This window comes from Octopus bimaculoides, chromosome 4 (genome assembly GCF_046866305.1).
Source record: "Octopus bimaculoides isolate indiv1 chromosome 4, ASM4686630v1, whole genome shotgun sequence".
NCBI lineage: Eukaryota > Metazoa > Mollusca > Cephalopoda > Octopoda > Octopodidae > Octopus > Octopus bimaculoides.
The window spans coordinates 9427024-9445153 of NC_142931.1; the positions used below are offsets into that span (position 1 = coordinate 9427024).

An 18130-nucleotide genomic window follows, 5' to 3' on the forward strand; every position below is an offset into this window, starting at 1 on the left:
GCTTTAAAATTCTTTCATGTCTAATAAAGTGGTCAATTCTCAACCAATTAACAACTCATTTACGTATCTCACTTTCCAACCTCATGGCTCCAGGTTTAGTCCCACTGCCTGGCACCTTGCGCTAGTGTCTCTTGCTATCGGCAACGATGAAAATCGAGCTCTCTAATCACATACTCATGTTTATATGTCTAAAAATTAAATAAAAACGAAATAGCACGAGTGGGGTTCGAACCCACGCGGACACTTGTCCATTGGAACTTAAGTCCAACGCCTTAACCACTCGACCATCGTGCTGCTTGTGGTTTACCTTCTGGAAATAATGTATCTGTTTATGGAGATCAAACCAGACATGCAGCCTAGAGGCTACTATAGCCTTGAGCCGACCAAAAGCCTTGGTAGACGGAAACTGAAGGAAGCCCGTCCTGTATATATATTTATATGCGTGTCTTTATGTCTGTGTTTGTCCCCCCACCATCACTGACACACACACACACACACACACACACACAACGACCTTCTCTCAGTTTCCGCCTATCAAATGCAGTCACGAATAAGTGGTCGGCTTGGGGCTAATGCACAAATTATTGAGACTGAGCCTGGGATTCTGTGGCCAGAAACAGAAATATGTAAATGACATGTTAATCAGATTATGAAGTCTCTAATTATTAACCACGTCATTAGACATGAAAGAATCTAAAACAATTAGCTCTTGACTGGATTTCATAAACAGATACATTATTTCTGGGACAGTGACCGTCACCAGCACGGTGGCTGAGGGGTTAAGGCGTTGGACTTAAGTTACAATGGTCAAGTGTCAGCCTAGCTTCGAACCCCACTCTGCTAATGCCTTTTTTTATATTTTACTTTCAGGCACAGGAATTGCTATGTGGTGAAGAAGCTTGATTTGCAACCACGTTGTTTCGTGTTCACTCCCACTGCGCGGCATCTTATGCAAGTATCTTCTATTATAGTCCTCGACCAGTCCAAATATTAGGGGATAGAGCTTTTGTAGTTGTTCCTACGTGGAAATACACCCCCTCATTTGTTATGCATATGCATACATATATATATATATATGTGTGTGTGTGGGTGTGGGTGTGGGTTTATGTGTGTGTGTGCGTGCGTGTGTGTGTCTGTGTGTATGTGTATATATGTATGCATGTATGTATATATGTATGTATGTATGTATGTATGTATGTAAGTATGTATGTATGGGAAAAGTGTGGAGTGGAGTGAAAGCATGTAAGAGGAGAGGATAACACACGTAAGACTAAAAACAGACCCAAGGAAGAATGCATCGCGACGGTGAATGACAATGACCTTTTTGCGTGCACAGTCTGTGACAGGCCATGCCTGGCTTTGGCTGAGCTCAAAGCTCATCTGCAAACCCATGGAAAACGAGCCTCCACCAACTATTCTGTCTCTATGTCCGTGTAGACCTTTGAATGCAGTGTCTGCCAGAAGTTTTGCAAATCCAACGGAAGCATCAAAAGACATTTTAAGATCCACAAAGATCAGATTTTTATCTGCAGCTCTTGGTGGTCCACGTCGGATGTGCAGTCTGTGTGGATGTCCTTTCAGAACATTGTCTGGTTAAAAAACCCACATCAGATGCCGTGATGGTGCTAAGGCGTAGGTACAGGATGTGGTCAAACGTTGCATAAGGAGTAGACAACTACCACCATATCTATGTATGGATGAGTATATATATATTCTAGTATTAAGACCTGTAATGGCCATTCTGGACGAAAACAAATGAAACATGATGTAGAGTTAAACTATCACTTTCGTAGATCCATGACTACAGTACAAGATCCATGCACGAGAAGCAGGGAAGTGCAGCAGAACACGATACCACGTGGTTGAAAATCGAGCTACCTAAGCACATAGTCTTGTTTATATCTAAAAGTAAAATAAAAAGGAAATAGGACGAGTGGGGTTCGAAACCACGCGGACACTTGACCATTGAAACTTAAGTCCAACGCCTTAACCACTCAGCCATCGTGCTGCTTGTGCTTTACCTTCTGGAATATATGTATGCATGTATGTATATATGTATGTATGTATGTATGTATGTATGTATGTATGTATGTAAGTATGTATGTATGGGAAAAGTGTGGAGTTGAGTGAAAGCATGTAAGAGGAGAGGATAACACACGTAAGACTCAAAACAGACCCAAGGAAGAATGCATCGCGACGGTGAATGACAATGACCTTTTTGCGTGCACAGTCTGTGACAGGCCATGCCTGGCTTTGGCTGAACTCAAAGCTCATCTGCAAACCCATGGAAAACGAGCCTCCACCAACTATTCTGTCTCTATGTCCGTGTAGACCTTTGAATGCAGTGTCTGCCAGAAGTTTTGCAAATCCAACGGAAGCATCAAAAGACATTTTAAGATCCACAAAGATCAGAATTTATCTGCAGCTCTTGGTGGTCCACGTCGGATGTGCAGTCTGTGTGGATGTCTTTTCAGAACATTGTCTGGTTAAAAAACCCACATCAGATGCCGTGATGGTGCTAAGGCGTAGGTACAGGATGTGGTCAAACGTTGCATAAGGAGTAGACAACTACCACCATATCTATGTATGGATGAGTATATATATATTCTAGTATTAAGACCTGTAATGGCCATTCTGGACGAAAACAAATGAAACATGATGTAGAGTTAAACTAAGGATTAATAAAAGCATTGAAGGGTTTCAGTAGAACAGATCCCCCTCACTATCACTTTCGTAGATCAGGACTACTGTACAAGATCCATGCACAAGAAGCAGCGAACTGCAGCAGAACACGATACCACGTGGTTGAAAATCGAGCTCCCTAAGCACATAGTCTTGTTTATATCTAAAAGTAAAATAAAAAGGAAATAGCACGAGTGGGGTTCGAACCCACTTGTCCATTGGTACTTAAGTCCAACGCCTTAACCACTCGTCCATCGCGCTGCTTGTGCTTAAGCGTCTGGAAATAATGTATCTGTTTATGGAGATGAAATCAGACATGCAGCCTGGAGGGAAATGCTTTAAAATTCTTTCATGTCTAATAAAGTGGTCAATTCTCAACCAATTAACAACTCATTTACGTATCTCACTTTCCAACCTCATCGCTCCAGGTTTAGTCCCACTGCCTGGCACCTTGCGCTAGTGTCTCTTGCTATCGGCAACGATGAAAATCGAGCTCTCTAATCACATACTCATGTTTATATGTCTAAAAATTAAATAAAAACGAAATAGCACGAGTGGGGTTCGAACCCACGCGGACACTTGTCCATTGGAACTTAAGTCCAACGCCTTAACCACTCGGCCATCGTGCTGCTTGTGGTTTACCTTCTGGAAATAATGTATCTGTTTATGGAGATCAAACCAGACATGCAGCCTAGAGGCTACTATAGCCTTGAGCCGACCAAAAGCCTTGGTAGACGGAAACTGAAGGAAGCCCGTCCTGTATATATATTTATATGCGTGTCTTTATGTCTGTGTTTGTCCCCCCACCATCGCTGACACACACACACACACACACACACACACAACGACCTTCTCTCAGTTTCCGCCTATCAAATGCAGTCACGAATAAGTGGTCGGCTTGGGGCTAATGCACAAATTATTGAGACTGAGCCTGGGATTCTGTGGCCAGAAACAAAAATATGTAAATGACATGTTAATCAGATTATGAAGTCTCTAATTATTAACCACGTCATTAGACATGAAAGAATCTAAAACAATTAGCTCTTGACTGGATTTCATAAACAGATACATTATTTCTGGGACAGTGACCGTCACCAGCACGGTGGCTGAGGGGTTAAGGCGTTGGACTTAAGTTACAATGGTCAAGTGTCAGCCTAGCTTCGAACCCCACTCTGCTAATGCCTTTTTTTATATTTTACTTTCAGGCACAGGAATTGCTATGTGGTGAAGAAGCTTGATTTGCAACCACGTTGTTTCGTGTTCACTCCCACTGCGCGGCATCTTATGCAAGTATCTTCTATTATAGTCCTCGACCAGTCCAAATATTAGGGGATAGAGCTTTTGTAGTTGTTCCTACGTGGAAATACACCCCCTCATTTGTTATGCATATGCATACATATATATATATATATGTGTGTGTGTGGGTGTGGGTGTGGGTTTATGTGTGTGTGTGCGTGCGTGTGTGTGTCTGTGTGTATGTGTATATATGTATGCATGTATGTATATATGTATGTATGTATGTATGTATGTATGTAAGTATGTATGTATGGGAAAAGTGTGGAGTGGAGTGAAAGCATGTAAGAGGAGAGGATAACACACGTAAGACTCAAAACGGACCCAAGGAAGAATGCATCGCGACGGTGAATGACAATGACCTTTTTGCGTGCACAGTCTGTGACAGGCCATGCCTGGCTTTGGCTGAGCTCAAAGCTCATCTGCAAACCCATGGAAAACGAGCCTCCACCAACTATTCTGTCTCTATGTCCGTGTAGACCTTTGAATGCACTGTCTGCCAGAAGTTTTGCAAATCCAACGGAAGCATCAAAAGACATTTTAAGATCCACAAAGATCAGAATTTATCTGCAGCTCTTGGTGGTCCACGTCGAATGTGCAGTCTGTGTGGATGTCTTTTCAGAACATTGTCTGGTTAAAAAACCCACATCAGATGCCGTGATGGTGCTAAGGCGTAGGTACAGGATGTGGTCAAACGTTGCATAAGGAGTAGGCAACTACCACCATATCTATGTATGGATGAGTATATATATATTCTAGTATTAAGACCTGTAATGGCCATTCTGGACGAAAACAAATGAAACATGATGTAGAGTTAAACTAAGGATTAATAAAAGCATTGAAGGGTTTCAGTAGAACAGATCCCACTCACTATCACTTTCGTAGATCAGGACTACAGTACAAGATCCATGCACGAGAAGCAGCGAAGTGCAGCAGAACACGATATCACGTGGTTGAAAATCGAGCTCCCTAAGCACATAGTCTTGTTTATATCTAAAAGTAAGATAAAAATGAAATAGCACGAGTGGGGTTCGAACGCACTTGTCCATTGGAACTTAAGTCCAACGCCTTAACCACTCGGCCATCGTGCTACTTGTGCTTAAGCCTCTGCAAATAATGTATCTGTTTATGGAGATGAAATCAGACATGCAGCCTAGAGGGAAATGCTTTAAAATTCTTTCATGTCTAATAAAGTGGTCAATTCTCAACCAATTAACAACTCATTTACGTATCTCACTTTCCAACCTCATCGCTCCAGGTTTAATCCCACTGCCTGGCACCTTGCGCTAGTGTCTCTTGCTATCGGCAAGGATGAAATTCGAGCTCTCTAATCACATACTCATGTTTATATGTCTAAAAATTAAATAAAAACGAAATAGCACGAGTTGGGTTCGGACCCACGCGGACACTTGTCCATTGGAACTTAAGTCCAACGCCTTAACCACTCGGCCATCTTGCTGCTTGTGGTTTACCTTCTGGAAATAATGTATCTGTTTATGGAGATCAAACCAGACATGCAGCCTAGAGGCTACTATAGCCTTGAGCCGACCAAAAGCCTTGGTAGACGGAAACTGAAGGAAGCCCGTCCTGTATATATATTTATATGCGTGTCTTTGTGTCTGTGTTTGTCCCCCCCCCCATCATCGCTGACACACACACACACACACACACACACAACGACCTTCTCTCAGTTTCCGCCTATCAAATCCAGTCTCGAATAAGTGGTCGGCTTGGGGCTAATGCACAAATTATTGAGACTGAGCCTGGGATTCTGTGGCCAGAAACAGAAATATGTAAATGACATGTTAATCAGATTATGAAGTCTCTAATTATTAACCACGTCATTAGACATGAAAGATGCTAAAACAATTAGCGCTTGACTGGATATCATGAACAGGTACATTATTTCTGGGTTCGAAGACGCCAGCAGCACGATGGCCGAGTGGTTAAGGCGTTGGACTTAATTCCAATGGACAAGTGTCCGCGTGGGTTCGAACCCAAGTCGTGATAGTAATCTTTCATGTATTAGGCACAGCGATGGCTATGTGGTGAAGAAGCTTGATTTGTAACCACGTTGTTTCGTGTTCGGTCCCACTGCGCGATTTCTTGTGCAATTATTAGTGGGGTGTGGCTTTTCTATTTTCTGTCTGTCTCCCTATTAGTCCTCCCGTCTGTCTTACCTGCTTGTTCTGTGTTTGTGTGTGTATATATATATGTGTGTGTACATATATGTTGTTTTATTCTTTTAGCGTTTTACTTGTTTCAGTCATTTGATTGCCGTCATACTGGAGCACCGCCTTAAAAGGGATTAGTCGAAGAAATTATAAGCCTAGCACTTATTCCAACGTTCTCTTTCGCCAAACACACCATAATCGGTTGTCAAGCGACGATGGGGAGGAACAAGAACAGATATACATAAATATATACCTATATATATACCATGGCATTTCGTCCGACTCGACATTCTGAGTTCAAATTTCGCCGAGGTCGACACTGCCTTTTATCATTTCGGCGTCCATAAAATGAATACCAGTTGAGTACCGGGGTCGATGTGATCGACTAAATCCCTCCACCGAAATGTGTGGCTTTGTTTCAAAATTTGAAGCCAAGAATAAGTTTTCCAGGGGTACTCAGCCACTCTCAAACCACTCGGATCTGGGTTCAGTCCTATTCCGTGGTAACTTGGGCAAATGTCTTCTACTAAAGCCTCAAGCCGACCAAAGCCTTGGTAGACGGAAACTTAAAGAAGCCTGTCGTGTATATATATATATATATATATGTGGGGGGGGGGGGCGTGTGTATGTGTGTGTGAGTCTTTGTGTCTGTTTTTGTCAGAAGCAGCGGAGTGCAACTGAACCCGACACCACGAGGATGAAAATCGAGCTCGCTAATCACATAGTCATGTGTATGTCTAGAAATAAAATAAAAACGAAATAGCACGAGTGGGGTTCGAACCCACGCGGACACTTGTCCATTGGAACTTAAGTCCAACGCCTTAACCACTCGGCAATCATGCTGCTTATGGTTTATCTCCTGAAAATAATGTATCTGTTTATGGAGTTCAAACCAGACATGCAGCCTAGAGGCTACTATAGCCTTGAGCCGACCAAAAGCCTTGGTAGACGGAAACTGAAGGAAGCCCGTCCTGTATATATATTTATATGCGTGTCTTTGTGTCTGTGTTTGTCCCCCCCCCCACCATCGCTGACACACACACACACATACACACACAACGACCTTCTCTCAGTTTCCGCCTATCAAATCCAGTCACGAATAAGTGGTCGGCTTGGGGCTAATGCACAAATTATTGAGACTGAGCCTGGGATTCTGTGGCCAGAAACAGAAATATGTAAATGAAATGTTAATCAGATTATGAAGTCTTTAATTATTAACCACGTCATTAGACATGAAAGATCTAAAACAATTAGCTCTTGTCTGGATTTCATAAACAGACACTTTATTTCATTGAACGTCAGCGGCCCGATGGCCGAGGGGTTAAGGCGTTGGACTTAAGTTCTAATGGACAAGTGTCCGCCTGTGTTTGAACCCCACTCGTGCTAATGTCTTTTTTTATATTTTACTTTCAGGCACAGGGATTGCTATGTGGTGAAGAAGCTTGATTTGCAACCACGTTGTTTCGTGTTCAATCCCACTGCGCGGCATCTTATGCAAGTATCTTCTATTATAGTCCTCGACCAGTCCAAATATTAGGGGATAGAGCTTTTGTAGTTCTTCCTACGTGGAAATACACCCCCTCATTTGTTATGCATATGCATACATATATCATCATCATCATCATCATCGTTTAACGTCCGCTTTCCATGCTAGCATGGGTTGGACGATTTGACTGAGGACTGGTGAAACCGGATGGCAACACCAGGCTCCAGTCTGATTTGGCAGAGTTTCTACAGCTGGATGCCCTTCCTAACGCCAACCACTCAGAGAGTGTAGTGGGTGCTTTTACGTGTCACCCGCACGAAAACAGCCACGCTCGAAATGGTGTCTTTTATGTACCACCCGCACAAGCCAGTCCAGGGGCACTGGCAACGATCTCGCTCGAAAATCCTACAGGAGCCAGTCAGGCGGTACTGGCAACGGCCACGCTCAAAATGGTGCATCTCATGTGCCACCCGCACAAGAACCAGTCCAGGGGCACTGGCAACGATCTTACTTGGCTTGCCGGGTCTTCTCACGCACAGCCCATTTCCAAAGGTCTCGGTCCGTAGTCATCGCCTCGGTGAGGCCCAATGTACGAAGGTCTTGCCTCACCACCTCAGCCCAGGTCTTCCTGGGCCTACCTCTTCCACGGGTTCCCTCAACTGTTAGGGTGTGGCACTTTTTCACGCAGCTATCCTCCTCCATTCTCACCACATGTCCATACCAGCGCAATCGTCTTTCTTGCACGCCACAACTGATGCTTCTAATGTTCAGCTTTTCTCTCAAGATACTTACACTCTGACGGGTATTCACATTGACTTTACACATCCAACGGAGCATACTGGCTTCATTCCTTGCGAGCTTACGTATGTCCTCAGCAGTTACAGCCCATGTTTCACTGCCATGTAGCATGGTTGTTCGTACGCATGCGTCATACAGTCTGCCTTTTACTCTGAGTGAGAGTCCCTTTGTCGCCAGCAGGGGTAAGAGCTCTCTAAACTTTGCCCAGGCTATTCTTATTCTAGCAGCTACACTTTCAGCGCACCCACCCCCACTACTAACTTGGTCGCCCAGATAGCGGAAGCTATCGACTACCTCTAGTTTTTCACCCTGGAATGAGATAGAAGTTGTTTCCTGTTTGTTTGCAGTCTTTATTGCACCTGAACATCTGCCACAAACAAAAACTAACTTGCTAGTTAACCTGCCTTTGATGTTGCTGCACCTCTTATGTGTCCATAGCTTGCACCGGGTACATCTTATAGAGTTACTACCTACTCCTTTTCTACATACTGAGCAGGGCCATCTACCTGAAGGGGTTTGTGTTTTATCTACCTTCCTACTTATTAGGATTTTGGTTTTAGCTAGGTTGACTCTAAGGCCCTTCAATTCTAGACCTTGCTTCCACACCTGAAACTTCTCCTCTAGTTCTGATAGTGACTCCGCAATTAGGGCAAGGTCATCAGCATAGAGGAGCTCCCAGGGGCAACCTGTCTTGAACTCCTCTGTGATTGCCTGGAGGACTATGGTAAATAATAGGGGGCTGAGGACGGAACCTTGGTGGACCCCTACCTCTACCCGGAATTCATTGCTGTACTCATTTCCAACCCTCACCTTACTGGCCGCATCTCTGTACATGGCTCGCACAGCTCTCACTAGCCATTCTTCTATCCCAAGTTTCCTCATTGACCACCAGATAAGGGATCGGGGGACCCTGTCAAAGGCTTTCTCCATGTCAACGAAAGCCAGGTACAGAGGTTTATCCTTGGCTAGGTATTTCTCTTGCAACTGTCTCACTAGAAATAAGGCATCAGTAGTGCTTTTACCTGGCACGAACCCAAACTGCATCTCATCTAAATTGATTCGCTCCCTAATTAGTTGGGCTATGACCCTCTCTGTAACTTTCATAACCTGATCTAACAGCTTGATGCCTCTGTAATTATTTGTATCTAAAGCGTCCCCTTTACCTTTGTAGCAGTTGACTATGATGCTGCTACACCAGTCATAGGGTATGACTCCTTCGTGTATCACCTGGTTCGTAATACGGGTGACTAGGCTATAGCCAACACTGCCAGATATTTTGAGCATCTCTGCAGTGATTTCTGATGGGCCGGGGGCTTTCCCGGTCTTCATACTCTTAATTGCTTTATCTACCCTGGTACTATCAACTCGGATAGCTGGTCCCTCTATTGGGTCGACATAAGGCAGGCTCTCTTTCTCCCATTCATTCTCTTTATTAAGCAATCTATCGTAGTGGCATCTCCAGACCTCTTTCTTTGCATCCTCATTTAATGCAAGCGTACCATCATCCATGCGAACACATTTCTCTCCTACAACATCACTATTCTCTCTCCTACACTGTCTTGCAACACGAAATACCTCGAGTCTTTGGTCCTCACGGCGCAGAACATTGGCAAATCTTTCCTTATCTGCTTCCCCTCTGGCTAAATAAACCTGTCGCCTAACCTCCCTTCTGGCACATTGGTACAATTCCCTGCTACCACCGTTCTTCCAGTCCTTCCAAGCTTGTTTCTTTTGTCTAATAGCCCTGTCTACCTCCTTGTTCCACCACCACGTTACTCTGGGTTGGGAGGGGACCTTACACCACCCACAAATCTGGTCGGTGGCTTTCAACAGGTTGTCCCGCAGAAATCTCCAATTGTCTTCCACGTTGTATGATGCTATATCCCCTTCTATTTCGTTAAATGCTTCAAGTAACTTGTCTCTAAGTCTCTGTCCGTTTGCAGGGTCTTTAAGCTTCCACACCCTTCTTCTCCAAGCCTGTCTAATTCTGGGCACCCATTTTGCCTTGATCCCAAAGTCGCTAACTACTAATCTATGTTGTGGGGTACATTCTTCGCCAGGGTAGGTTTTGGCATTTATAAGCCGCCCTCTTTCCCTATTTCTGGCGAGGATGTAGTCGATTTGGCTAGAGTGTCTGCCGGAGCGGTAGGTGACTAGGTGACTGGCAGGTTTCCTGAAGTTGGTATTGCAGACCATAAGATTGGTTGCATCACAGAACTCCAGCAGTCTGGTTCCCTCCTCGTTGCGGGAACCGAAGCCATAGCCTCCATGTATGCCATGGAAGCCCCCAGCACGACGTCCGACATGACCGTTGAAGTCTCCAGCCACAAAGAGAAGGTCCCTGTCACTCGTCGACGAGGTAGTTTGCAAGAGGGTGTCATAGAATTGGTCTTTCAGACCATCTGGTAGCCCAGGTTGAGGTGCATAGGCTGAGATGACAGTAGCTAATCTATGATGAAGCACTAGTCTGATCTTAAGTACTCTGTCACTTACTCTAACGACCTCGATTACCTTATCCACCCATTTCTCCGCTAGAAGTATTCCTACGCCCCCGACCCCGTCAGTGTTCCCTGCCCAGAAAATCTTGTACCTGTGTTCTTTGCCTGTGAGGAACCTTGCAGAACCTCCTCTCCATCTTACTTCCTGGATGCAGCACATATCTACGCATCTCCGTTCAAGCATCTCAACAATTTCACCAGATCTACCTTTCAGCGTGCCGACGTTGAGAGTGCCAATCCTAACAGTATGGGTGTTGGGGGTGTGGGCCTGTAGCCTGGGAAGGGGAAAAGCAGTGTCGTGTACCTGAAAAGAAAACTTGCAATTGGAAGAATTCATAAGCAAAACAGTACCTACAACCTGCAAACATTTCTCAACCTTAATGCGCTACCCAAAGGTAGGGGAGAGGATGGCCAAGGCCACTAGATGGGTTCCGGGAGACAGCCGAGGTTGACAGGATGACAGAGGGATGAACTTCCGGTGGAGGGGGCGGGATGACAGAGGAATGAACTTCCGGTGGAGGGGGCGGGATGACAGAGGAATGAACTTCCGGTGGAGGGGGTGGGATGACAGAGGAATGAACTTCCGGTGGAGGGGGTGGGATGACAGAGGAATGAACTTCCGGTGGAGGGGGTGGGATGACAGAGGAATGAACTTCCGGTGGAGGGGGCGGGATGACAGAGGAATTAACCTCCGGTGGAGGGGGCGGGATGACAGAGAAATGAACTTCCGGTGGAGGGGCGGGATGGCAGAGGAATGAACTTCCGGTGGAGGGGGTGGGATGACAGAGGAATGAACTTCCGGTGGAGGGGGTGGGATGACAGAGGAATGAACTTCCGGTGGAGGGGTGGGATGACAGAGGAATGAACTTCCGGTGGAGGGGTGGGATGACAGAGGAATGAACTTCCGGTGGAGGGGGCGGGATGACAGAGAAATGAACTTCCGGTGGAGGGGTGGGATGGCAGAGGAATGAACTTCCGGTGGAGGGGGTGGGATGACAGAGGAATGAACTTCCGGTGGATGGGTGGGATGACAGAGGAATGAACTTCCGGTGGAGGGGGTGGGATGACAGAGGAATGAACTTCCGGTGGAGGGGGTGGGATGACAGAGGAATGAACTTCCGGTGGAGGGGGTGGGATGACAGAGGGATGACAGACGAATGAACTTCCGGTGGAGGGTGTGGGAGGGCGGGTTACCGCCAGCGAGTAGATAGGGCTCTTAATTGTAGATTTTAAATATTTGAGAGACAACAATGCATAAATCGTAATTTTTCAAAAGAGCAATGAATTCTGGGTGATTAGAATATAACGTAGCATGAATTTAGGAAGCTTAGAAAATGAATAAGCATGAATTTAAGACAACAACTGAATTCAATTGAATTTCATGGAGAGAAACAAGATAAATAATAGGGGGCAAAACTAAAGCGCAAGGTATTGAGATGGTTTGAGGCCGTAAATAAATAAAAAAATCTCTATCTTATCTGCATCTTGGGTATTTCGTCGTAGTACGTCAGCGAGATAATTTAGAATGGGTTTCTCATTTATATATAGCCAGAACCTGAAGACCTTAAGGAAAAACTACGAAGGGTAGAGAGAGGATGGAGGGGTAGACAGAGGCATGGCGGGAGAAAAGATCATCATCATCATCATCATATATATATATAAAGAGAGAGAGAGAGAGAGAGAGAGGGGGGGGGACCAGTCAAGCAGCACATCACGCTGTAATTCTTGGGCTGAGAAATCAACACTTAAAAGCCATAATTTTAAGGAGCGATAAGAATTTTTGAATAAAGGAAAATGGGTAGTGGTGGGTAGGTACCGCCAGCGAGTAGATAGGGCTCTTAATTGTAGATTTTAAATATTTGAGAGACAACAATGCATAAATAAAAATATATATATATATATATGTGGGGGGGCGTGTGTGTGTCTGTGTGTATGTGTATATATGTATGCATGTATGTATGTATGTATGTAAGTATGTATGTATGGGAAAAGTGTGGAGTGGAGTGAAAGCATGTAAGAGGAGAGGATAACACATGTAAGACTCAAAACAGACCCAAGGAAGAATGCATCGCGACGGTGAACGACAATGACCTTTTTGCGTGCACAGTCTGTGACAGGCCATGCCTGGTTTTGGCTGAGCTCAAAGCTCATCTGCAAACCCATGGAAAATGAGCCTCCACCAACTATTCTGTCTCTATGTCTGTGTAGACCTTTGAATGCAGTGTCTGCCAGAAGTTTTGCAAATCCAACGGAAGCATCAAAAGACATTTTAAGATCCACAAAGATCAGAATTTATCTGCAGCTCTTGGTGGTCCACGTCGGATGTGCAGTCTGAGTGGATGTCCTTTCAGAACATTGTCTGGTTAAAAAACCCACATCAGATGCCGTGATGGTGCTAAGGCGTAGGTACAGGATGTGGTCAAACGTTGCATAAGGAGTAGACAACTACCACCATATCTATGTATGGATGAGTATATATATATTCTAGTATTAAGACCTGTAATGGCCATTCTGGACGAAAACAAATGAAACATGATGTAGAGTTAAACTAAGGATTAATAAATGCATTGAAAGGTTTCAGTAGAACAGATCCCCCTCACTATCACTTTCGTAGATCAGGACTACAGTACAAGATCCATGCACAAGAAGCAGCGAAGTGCAGCAGAACACGATACCATGTGGTTGAAAATCGAGCTCCCTAAGCACATAGTCTTGTTTATATCTAAAAGTAAAATAAAAAGGAAATAGCACGAGTGGTGTTCGAACCTACGTGGACGCTTGTCCATTGGAATTTAAGTCCAACGCCTTAACCACTCGGCCATCATGCTGCTTGTGCTTAAGCCTCTGGAAATAATGTATGTGTTTATGGAGATGAAATCAGACATGCAGCCTAGAGGGAAATGCTTTAAAATTCTTTCATGTCTAATAAAGTGGTCAATTCTCAACCAATTAACAACTCATTTAGGTATCTCACTTTCCAACCTCATGGCTCCACGTTTAGTCCCACTGCCTGGCTCCTTGCGCTAGTGTCTCTTGCTATCGGCAAGGATGAAAATCGAGCTCTCTAATCACATACTCATGTTTATATGTCTAAAAATTAAATAAAAACGAAATAGCACGAGTGGGGTTCGAACCCACGCGGACACTTGTCCATTGGAACTTAAGTCCAACGCCTTAACCACTCGGCCATCGTGCTGCATGTGGTTTACCTTCTGGAAATAATGTATCTGTTTATGGAGATCAAACCAGACATGCAGCCTAGAGGCTACTATAGCCTTGAGCCGACCAAAAGCCTTGGTAGACGGAAACTGAAGGAAGCCCGTCCTGTATATATATTTATATGCGTGTCTTTGTGTCTGTGTTTGTCCCCCCACCATCGCTGACACACACACACACACACACACACACACACACACAACGACCTTCTCTCAGTTTCCGCCTATCAAATCCAGTCACGAATAAGTGGTCGGCTTGGGGCTAATGCACAAATTATTGAGACTGAGCCTGGAATTCTGTGGCCAGAAACAGAAATATGTAAATGACATGTTAATCAGATTATGAAGTCTCTAATTATTAACCACGTCATTAGACATGAAAGATTCTAAAACAATTAGCGCTTGACTGGATATCATGAACAGATACATTCTTTCTGGGTTCGAAGACTCCAGCAGAACGATGTCCGAGTAGTTACGGCGTTCGACTTAATTTCCAATGGACAAGTGTCCGCATGGGTTCGAACCCCACTCGTGTTAGTAATCTTTTATGTATTAGGCACAGCGATGGCTATGTGCTGAAGAAGCTTGATTTGCAACCACGTTGTTTCGTGTTCGGTCCCACTGCGCGATATCTTTTGCAAATATTAGTGGGGTGGGGCTTTTCTATTTTCTGTCTGTCTCCCTATTAGTCCTCCCGTCTGTCTTACCTGCTTGTTCTGTGTTTGTGTGTGTATATATATATGTGTGTGTACATATATGTTGTTTTATTCTTTTAGCGTTTTACTTGTTTCAGTCATTTGACTGCTGTCATACTGGAGCACCGCCTTAAAAGGGATTAGTCGAAGAAATTATAAGCCTAGCACTTATTCCATCGTTCTCTTTCGCCAAACACACCATAATCGGTTGTCAAGCGACGATGGGGAGGAACAAGAACAGATATACATAAATATATACCTATATATATACCATGGCATTTCGTCCGACTCGACATTCTGAGTTCAAATTTCGCCGAGGTCGACACTGCCTTTTATCATTTCGGCGTCCATAAAATGAATACCAGTTGAGTACCGGGGTCGATGTGATCGACTAAATCCCTCCACCGCAATGTCTGGCTTTGTTTCAAAATTTGAAGCCAATAATAAGCTCTCCAGGGGTACTCAGCCACTCTCAAACCACTCGGATCTGGGTTCAGTCCTATTCCGTGGTAACTTCGGCAAATGTCTTCTACTAAAGCCTCAGTCCGAACAAAGCCTTCGTAGACGGAAACTTAAAGAAGCCTGTCGTGTATATATATATATATATATATATATATGTGTGTGTGTGTGCGTGTGTATGTGTGTGTGAGTCATTGTGTCTGTTTTTGGCAGAAGCAGCGGAGTGCAGCTGAGCCCGACACCACGCGGATGAAAATCGAGCTCGCTAATCACATAGTCATGTGTATGTCTAGAAATAAAATAAAATCGAAATAGCACGAGTGGGGTTCGAACCCACGCGGACACTTGTCCATTGGAACTTAAGTCCAACGCCTTAACCACTCGGCCATCGTGCTGCTTGTCGTTTAACTTCTGGGAATAATGTATCTGTTTATGGAGATCAAACCAGACATGCAGCCTAGAAGCTACTATAGCCTTGAGCCGACCAAAAGCCTTGGTAGATGGAAACTGAAGGAAGCCCGTCGTGTATATATATTTATATGCGTGTCTCTGTGTCTGTGTTTGTCCCCCCACCATCGCTGACACACACACACACACACACACAACGACCTTCTCTCAGTATCCGCCTATCAAATGCAGTCACGAATAAGTGGTCGGCTTGGGGCTAATGCACAAATTATTGAGACTGAGCCTGGGATTCTGTCGCCAGGGGTTAAGACAAGTGTCCGCGTGGGTTCGAACCCCACTCGTGCTATTTTTTATATTTTACTTTCAGGCACAGGGATGGCTATGTGGTGAAGAAGCTTGATTTGCAACCACGATGTTTCGTGTTCACTCCCACTGCGCGGCATCTTATGCAAGTATCTTCTATTATAGTCCTCGACCAGTGCAAATATTAGGGGATAGTGCTTTTGTAGTTGTTCCTCCGTGGAAATACACCCCCTCTTTTGTTATGCATATGCATACATATATATATGTGTGGGGGGTGCGTGTGTGTGTCTGTGTGTGTGTGTATGTGTATATATGTATGCATGTATGTATATATGTATGTATGTATGTATGTATGTATGTATGTAACTATGTATGTATGGGAAAAGTGTGGAGTGGAGTGAAAGCATGTAAGAGGAGAGGATAACACACGTAAGACTCAAAACGGACCCAAGGAAGAATGCATCGCGACGGTGAATGACAATGACCTTTTTGCGTGCACAGTCTGTGACAGGCCATGCCTGGCTTTGGCTGAGCTCAAAGCTCATCTGCAAACCCATGGAAAACGAGCCTCCACCAACTATTCTGTCTCTATGTCCGTGTAGACCTTTGAATGCAGTGTCTGCCAGAAGTTTTGCAAATCCAACGGAAGCATCAAAAGACATTTTAAGATCCACAAAGATCAGAATTTATCTGCAGCTCTTGGTGGTCCACGTCGGATGTGCAGTCTGTGTGGATGTCTTTTCAGAACATTGTCTGGTTAAAAAACCCACATCAGATGCCGTGATGGTGCTAAGGCGTAGGTACAGGATGTGGTCAAACGTTGCATAAGGAGTAAACAACTACCACCATATCTATGTATGGATGAGTATATATATATTCTAGTATTAAGACCTGTAATGGCCATTCTGGAAGAAAACAAATGAAACATGATGTAGAGTTAAACTAAGGATTAATAAAAGCATTGAAGGGTTTCAGTAGAACAGATCCCCCTCACTATCACTTTCGTAGATCCATGACTACAGTACAAGATCCATGCACAAGAAGCAGCGAACTGCAGCAGAACACGATACCAGGTGGTTGAAAATCGAGCTCCCTAAGCACATAGTCTTGTTTATATCTAAAAGTAAAATAAAAAGGAAATAGCAGAAGTGGGGTTCGAACCCACGCGGACACTTGTCCGTTGGAACTTAAGTCCAACGCCTTAACCACTCGGCTATCGTGCTGCTTGTGGTTTACCTTCTGGAAATAATGTATCTGTTTTTGGAGATCAAACCAGACATGCAGCCTAGAGGCTACTATAGCCTTGAGCCGACCAAAAGCCTTGGTAGACGGAAACTGAAGGAAGCCCGTCCTGTATATATATTTATATGCGTGTCTTTGTGTCTGTGTTTGTCCCCCCACCATCGCTGACATACACACACACACACACACACACACACAACGACCTTCTCTCAGTTTCCGCCTATCAAATACAGTCACGAATAAGTGGTCGGCTTGGGGCTAATACACAAATTATTGAGACTGAGCCTGGGATTCTGTGGCCAGAAACAGAAATATGTAAATGACATGTTAATCAGATTATGAAGTCTCTAATTATTAACCACGTCATTAGACATGAAAGATTCTAAAACAATTAGCGCTTGACTGGATATCATGAACAGGTACATTATTTCTGGGTTCGAAGACTCCAGCAGAACGATGGCCGAGTAGTTACGGCGTTCGACTTAATTTCCAATGGACAAGTGTCCGCGTGGGTTCGAACCCAAATCGTGATAGTAATCTTTCATGTATTAGGCACAGTCTGTGACAGGCCATGCCTGGCTTTGGCTGAGCTCAAAGCTCATCTGCAAACCCATGGAAAACGAGCCTCCACCAACTATTCTGTCTCTATGTCCGTGTAGACCTTTGAATGCAGTGGCTGCCAGAGGTTTTGCAAATCCAACGGAAGCATCAAAAGACATTTTAAGATCCACAAAGATCAGAATTTATCTGCAGCTCTTGGTGGTCCACGTCGGATGTGCAGTCTGTGTGGATGTCTTTTCAGAACATTGTCTGGTTAAAAAACCCACATCAGATGCCGTGATGGTGCTAAGGCGTAGGTACAGGATGTGGTCAAACG

The 18130-nt window shown here is 44.5% G+C and overlaps 7 non-coding genes across 7 annotated transcripts; all 7 read right to left on the reverse strand.

The window, feature by feature from the left end:
- Positions 1 to 211: 211 nt before the first annotated feature.
- Trnal-uaa (transfer RNA leucine (anticodon UAA)) lies at positions 212 to 294 on the reverse strand. Its single transcript has one exon. It is a non-coding gene; the product is annotated as a tRNA-Leu (tRNA).
- A 2934-nt stretch (positions 295 to 3228) lies between these two features.
- On the reverse strand, positions 3229 to 3311 carry Trnal-uaa (transfer RNA leucine (anticodon UAA)). Its single transcript has one exon. It is a non-coding gene; the product is annotated as a tRNA-Leu (tRNA).
- Positions 3312 to 4991: 1680 nt separating this feature from the next.
- Trnal-uaa (transfer RNA leucine (anticodon UAA)) lies at positions 4992 to 5066 on the reverse strand. Its single transcript has one exon. It is a non-coding gene; the product is annotated as a tRNA-Leu (tRNA).
- A 1843-nt stretch (positions 5067 to 6909) lies between these two features.
- Positions 6910 to 6992, reverse strand: Trnal-uaa (transfer RNA leucine (anticodon UAA)). The gene has a single exon. It is a non-coding gene; the product is annotated as a tRNA-Leu (tRNA).
- A 7052-nt stretch (positions 6993 to 14044) lies between these two features.
- Trnal-uaa (transfer RNA leucine (anticodon UAA)) lies at positions 14045 to 14127 on the reverse strand. Its single transcript has one exon. It is a non-coding gene; the product is annotated as a tRNA-Leu (tRNA).
- A 1485-nt stretch (positions 14128 to 15612) lies between these two features.
- On the reverse strand, positions 15613 to 15695 carry Trnal-uaa (transfer RNA leucine (anticodon UAA)). The gene has a single exon. It is a non-coding gene; the product is annotated as a tRNA-Leu (tRNA).
- Positions 15696 to 17151: 1456 nt separating this feature from the next.
- On the reverse strand, positions 17152 to 17234 carry Trnal-uaa (transfer RNA leucine (anticodon UAA)). Its single transcript has one exon. It is a non-coding gene; the product is annotated as a tRNA-Leu (tRNA).
- Between the last annotated feature and the right edge of the window lie 896 nt (positions 17235 to 18130).